The sequence below is a fragment of the Engystomops pustulosus genome, chromosome 7, assembly GCF_040894005.1.
Source record: "Engystomops pustulosus chromosome 7, aEngPut4.maternal, whole genome shotgun sequence".
Classification (NCBI taxonomy): domain Eukaryota; kingdom Metazoa; phylum Chordata; class Amphibia; order Anura; family Leptodactylidae; genus Engystomops; species Engystomops pustulosus.
In genome coordinates, this window is record NC_092417.1 from 11,189,788 (window position 1) to 11,196,499 (window position 6,712).

The following is a 6,712-nucleotide window of genomic DNA, read 5'->3' on the forward strand; positions in this document are numbered from 1 at the left end:
GATAGGAGATAGATAGATAGGAGATAGATAGATAGATAGATAGATAGATAGATAGATAGAATTAAGTCTTATTATATGCTTTAATAAAAAATATTCCAATTTCTATGTGGAAATAAATTTCTAATTATTCTTCTTATGTGATGTATTTGATTTCAGACACTATAACTTGTAACAGCCAGGGGCGTATCCGGGCCCAAGAGGATTAGGGGCCCACAAGGTGTTACTTTCCCATATGGGAAGACTAGTGCTATAAACCACACATCTTAGTCGGGGACCTGGCACAGACATTGCACTGGGGCCCATCAGCTTCAAGCTATATGTCCGATATGCTGATGGTTGTTAAGAAACCACGCAACTACAGAACCAAAATATCCAACCATTATATATATAGATTAACTTTGGTTATAGGTGAACACACTGTGTGCTGAACACACACTCTAATAGCATACTAGCCGAAGGGCAGGACAGCACTTGAAAGCATAGGGCAGTGATGGCGAACCTATGGCACGGGTGCCGGAGGTGGCACTCGGAGCCCTTTCTGTGGGCACTCAGGCCATCACCAGAGATGACTCCAGGTATCTTCCTGCAGTCCCAGACAGCCCAGGACTTGCTGTGCACAGAGCTATTTTAAAGTGACAGCTCTACCTGGGACTATTTTCTCCTTTATTGGTGTCCTAAGAGTGCTGGTATCAATGAAAGCTGTGACAGAGAAGGGAGTATAAATCACACATTACATTTCTGTGTTGGCACTTTGCGATAAATAAGTGCGTCTTTGTTGTAGTTTGGGCACTCGGTCTCTAAAAGGTTCGCCATCACTGGCATAGGGGCAAGGCCTAGGGGGCCATGTGATTAATCCCAATCCCCCCCCCCCCCCAAATTGAACTATGAGGACCCATCATTAAGTACCAGGAGAAGTGTGGGACATATTCTGCCCCCTGGTACTACATACCCCATCTGATGTTAGTGGAGGAATTCCACATTGAGGCAATGCTGACTCTGCCACATGATTTTTTCCTCCTCGAGTGACCACTGAGATCCCAGTGAAGTTGGCAAGTGGTGCCTTCACCAAAGTGCGTTCATAATCTCTCATTTTAGTCTCACACTCTAGTAGTGAAATGAAGGATGCTACAGTATCCTTGTAGCATGGATCCAGCCAGGCGGCCATCCAGTATTTGGGACTGTTGGGTATCCGGACAAGTGGGGAGTCATTTAGAAGACACTGGAGCATATAGTGGTTCGTGTGGCCTAGGCTGCTTAGAGGCAAGGACAAGCTGTGGGAGATGTTTCCTCCTCCTCTGCATCTCCCTAGCCAGGCTCCAGTGATACCTGTGAGCCGTTCTGGGTTTCAAGCAACTTCTCCTCATCTTCATCCCTTTCCAAAACTGTTCCCCTGCTGGACAGCACAGTAGCAGACCGCCAGTCTGGGAGCCCACCCTGTGAGTCTTGGTTGGACTGACCTGGAACTTACTCCTCCTGTTCTTCCTCATGTGTCAGCTTGGCTTGGCAGAGTATGAGTGATGAGTGATGTTTATCAATTCTGGGTGGGGGCATAATGTGAGCCAGAGCACTTCCTGCCTCAGCCCAACATTAACCCAGTGGGCAGTTAGTGAGCTGTAATGTCCACGCCCATGCTTACTGGTCCACGTGTCAGTTGTGAGGTGCACCTTTGCAAAGTCCAGTTTTGATCTTGTCCACAATCTGTTGGTGCAGGGCAGGGACTGCCGGGAAAAGTGGTGGTGGCTGGCAACTTCATACTCTTGGACAGCCACCGCCAACAGGTCTTTAAAGCTGTCCATCTCCACCATAGGAGCATTTCAAATACCAGCAATTTGGAAATGCTCCTATTCAAGACATCAGCTTGTGCATGTGAAAGACCTAAATGTTTGCTTTCTCTCCATGATTTGCGAGATGGAGAGCTGAACAATGTTGTGGACAGGCATGGTGATGTTGCTGCTGGTGCTGGCAGTGGCATTGGTAGTGGTGGCCTCACATCCTCCCTCAATGGGGAGACAAGTTGCCTTGTGACTTGGGAGGTAGTGAAACAGGCTGGAGGCTCAGGGGGAGCCTCAGATGTTTCCAGGCAGGTACCTGGTCATTCATCAGGTGCTCAGATTGCTAAGGTTTTGGCCACACTTAATGGACTGGTGGCACAGTGTGAGAATGACACGTATTCTGTCTTCTGCAAGAAAAAAATGGCACACTGCAGACACCTACTGGGATGTCCTTTGCTTCCTGGGTTCAGTGGCGTGGGCAATAGCAGGTGACAATGTGGCTATGGGCTGAACACTGCACCTTGATATCCTTTCCAATGTCCTGCCTGCTATCCGTGGCTTCTTGACCACCATCTATTCATCCGAGATATTACTGCCTTCTACCCATGTCGGGTCTAGGATCTCATCATCACCCTTCTTACACCGTCAGCCCTCCCCACAGAACTCCTTCTCCTTCGGTACAGCTCTATGTTTTATTGTAAAATAGGTGTCTTCTGATGGTTGACCGCCTACACTCACATCCTCCAATAAAAATTTTTGGGAATCTTCCAACTCTATGTCTAGGGAAGAGGAAAATGGATTGGCCAGAGATTTCCAGATAGGAGACTCATCATACACTATGACTGACTTCTGCATGACTTGGAGGTCTCTGCACTTCAATATTAGCATGGCAAAGATACTTCCATGGAAGATGATGCTATGTCTGACATGCAATTGATCAATGCCTCAACTTTGTGTGGCATATTGGGGCCACATGCCCTGGTGCCTGCGTGCTCCAGAGAAACTTTGAGAATGCAGAGATGGAACATGTGTTCGTCCTGCTACATGACCACCAGCAACGCCACCACCAGCAACGCCACCCACAGCACCAAGGTCAAGTCACTTTCCTTTCATTCCTACTTTCCTCATTTTTAAAGTCCTACAGTACCAATCACTACTGTGACAGAACCTTTACAATCCAGATATTACTGGATTCTATTCACTGACAACAAGACTTTTATGATCCAGTTATGAAAGTGCAATATTCTCTGAAAGACTCTTCTGAAGTACGTGTGAAAGCATAATTTTCTCTGACAGGAGTAACTTTGCAGACAAGGGATGACTGGTAATTATGATTTTTCTGTGGCTAATTAATAGACAGAGAGGGAATCTTCAAGATCTTGCTGGAAGATGCAGTAAATTCTAATAATCAGGTCTGGTCTTTGCAAGTATTGCTGGAGAATTGTGTATAATAAGTAAAAATATCCCTGCACTGATGCTATTCTTCACAGTGCCCTTACAAGGGCAATTATTTCAGATTTCCTATTAATATAAACCTTTTATATACACCTCAGTGCCCTGACATGGGCAATTGCTGCTGTTTCACAAGTCCCTGCCTAGTTGAGTGGCCGTATGATTAGTAGTAAGCTCTCTGTAGTTGTCTACTGTTTAAATGACGGGGTCATATGTCAAGCCCATCCAGTCCCAGTCATGCCTATAGAGTACATGGCTGGTGGTTGCTGAGTGGCCGAAATCTTCTTAAAGGGGTTGTCCAAGTTCTTTAAAAAAAGCTAAAAGTGGCCGGGACAGGGCTGCTTAAAAAAAATAAAGATGCACTTACCTCCCGGTGCCCTCCCGTATCCAGCGCTGCTGTCACTCCGGTCCGGGCGCCATGTAAACAAACATGGCCGCCGGAGCAGCGCTGGACTCAGTTCCGGCCGGACCCGACAACCTTCCGGCCCCCATACACAATGCTGTGTATAGGGACGGATAGGCGTACCCGGCCACGCTGCTCCGGCGGCCATGTTTGTTTACATGGCGCCCGGACCGGAGTGACAGCAGCGCTGGATACGGGAGGGCACCGGGAGGTAAGTACAGCTTTATTTTTTTTAAGCAGCCCTGTCCCGGCCACTTTTAGCTTTTTTTAAAGAACTCAGACAACCCCTTTAATCAACTGTTTCTGCAGTCAATTAAGCACCTTTTTGGGTTTATTTTCCAAAAACAGACCTGTACCCCAAATAGTGACACCTATTGGTGCTGCAGGTCAGTAGGTTCCGAGCTTATGTAGTCTAGTAGGGACCCAAACTAAGCAGTTTGGGTCCAGTCTTCATTAATCACCAGTAATAATCACCACATCAAATGTAATACTGCCCCCAGTGGCCGTCACTATGAATTAAATGTAAGCGTGTTCCATGAACTTTTCTAACATAACTCACATAAGCCCCCAAACAGGAAATAAGAATTTGCTTAAAAAAGCGAAATTATTTATTGGGCACAAAAAACCAAGAGCTGACACATCATCATGAGAGTGGAGGTTATCATCCTCATCATCTGTAAGTAGTCATAATCGTCTAATCCTTCTCTGATCAATGGCTTCTATACAAAGATGATAGATGGATAGATAGATATGAGATAGATAGATAGATAGATAGATAGATAGATAGGAGATAGATAGATATGAGATAGATAGATAGATAGATAGATATGAGATAGATAGATAGGAGATAGATAGATAGATAGGAGATAGATAGATAGATAGATATGAGATAGATAGATATGAGATAGATAGATAGATAGATAGATAGATAGATAGATAGATAGATAGATATGAGATAGATAGATAGATAGATAGATAGATAGGAGATAGATAGATAGATAGATAGATAGATAGATAGATAGTTAGAAGATAGATAGATAGATAGATAGATAGATAGATATGAGATAGATAGATAGGAGATAGATAGATAGATAGATAGATATGAGATAGATAGATAGATAGATAGATAGGAGATAGATAGATAGATAGATAGATAGGAGATAGATAGATAGGAGATAGATAGATAGATATGAGATAGATAGGAGATAGATAGATAGGAGATAGATAGATAGATAGATAGATAGATAGATAGATAGATAGATAGATAGGAGATAGATAGATAGATAGATAGATAGATAGATAGATAGATAGAAGATATATATGATATAGATAGATAGATAGGAGATAGATAGATAGATAGGAGATAGATAGATAGATAGAAGATATATATGATATAGATAGATAGATAGATAGATAGATAGATAGATAGATAGATAGATAGATATGAGATAGATAGATAGGAGATAGATAGATAGATATGAGATGGATAGATAGATAGATAGGAGATAGATAGATAGATAGATAGATAGATAGATAGATAGATAGATAGGAGATAGATAGATAGATAGATAGATAGATAGATATGAGATAGATATGAGATAGATAGGAGATAGATAGATAGATAGATAGATAGATAGATATGAGATAGATATGAGATAGATAGGAGATAGATATGAGATAGATAGATAGATAGATAGATAGATAGATAGATAGATAGATAGATAGATAGGAGATAGATAGATAGATAGATAGATAGATAGATAGATAGATAGAAATCCAAATAACAGAGGCAGCACTCCAGATATTAAGTGAAAAATTGGAAGGGTTTATTCCAAAACCGGCGACGTTTCGGTGTTTATCACCTTTTTCAAGCAATGTGCAAATACAAATGGGCAAACTTATATACCCCCTGGTAGGAGGGTTCACAGACGTGACATCATAATCAAATGTGTGAATACAAAATTAATTAGAATAGCAGCAGTGACGTAAGTAAAGTGCTAGTGCATTATAAATAGACATCAAATATACATTAGAATTCATATAATATCATGTGTATACAGTACTAGCAAGAATTAGAACTGATTACCCGTGTCCGGCGTCTCCCTATCTCTGTAATGGCGATAGTATACCTAATCGCGTCTATAAAACTCTAATGCGCATGACCGGAAGTCAACTGAGTATGCGCATGCGTAGAGAGTAGAGTGAAGTGAGAGGTGGCCATATTGGAAAAGGGAATCGCAACATTCATATATGAATAAACGACTGGCAAAATCGGGTCAGTAGATATACAGTACATATGCTAAAATGTCTTATAGACAACAGTGTGCAGTGGTATATATAAATTAAGGGACCTAGTCACTCATTACGGGCCGGACTGGAAAAAGCTTGGCAGAAATGCCTGCTTAATGCCAGAACCCACGCACAGGTGTATGGGGTGCATACGAGCCACCCAAGAAAAGGGGGATCGGGCACCAACACCATGCAGGAACAGGCCCGAAATGTTAGTGACATATCGGTCCCATGTATCGTGTGTCCCACCACATACATATGACCCAGACGCCAAATCGAAAATACGAAATGCAGAATCCATGAAGTGGCCCTGAGGAGACGTCAGTATATGAATCAGTTCTTCAAGTGCAAGTGAAAGTGCATATAATGTGAACAGTGATCTAAAAGATAAAAGATAATCGTATTAAAATCACATAGAAAACTATTATAATATTGCATATAACAAAGTCATTCAGAGGAAGAAAATAGGGGCACCACAGAACGGAGGATATATTCACATAATAGATCCCAGGTTAAAATCTACATTCAAACCAAAAGGTTTTAGTGTGTTTAATCTATATATCCATTGTAGCTCTTTTTTGCGTAAAATTTTCTCCCTATTGCCCCCACGTCGTAATGTCGGTACGTGGTCAATAAGTGTAAACTTAAGTTGTGTCTCCGTATGCCCACAATCAAAAAAATGCTTGGAGACTGGAAGATCATGCCTGGCTTTCCTGATGGTATACCTATGTTGGGTAAAACGGATTTTAAATTCCAGTGTGGTCTCTCCAACATATGCCAGCCCACATTGGCACTT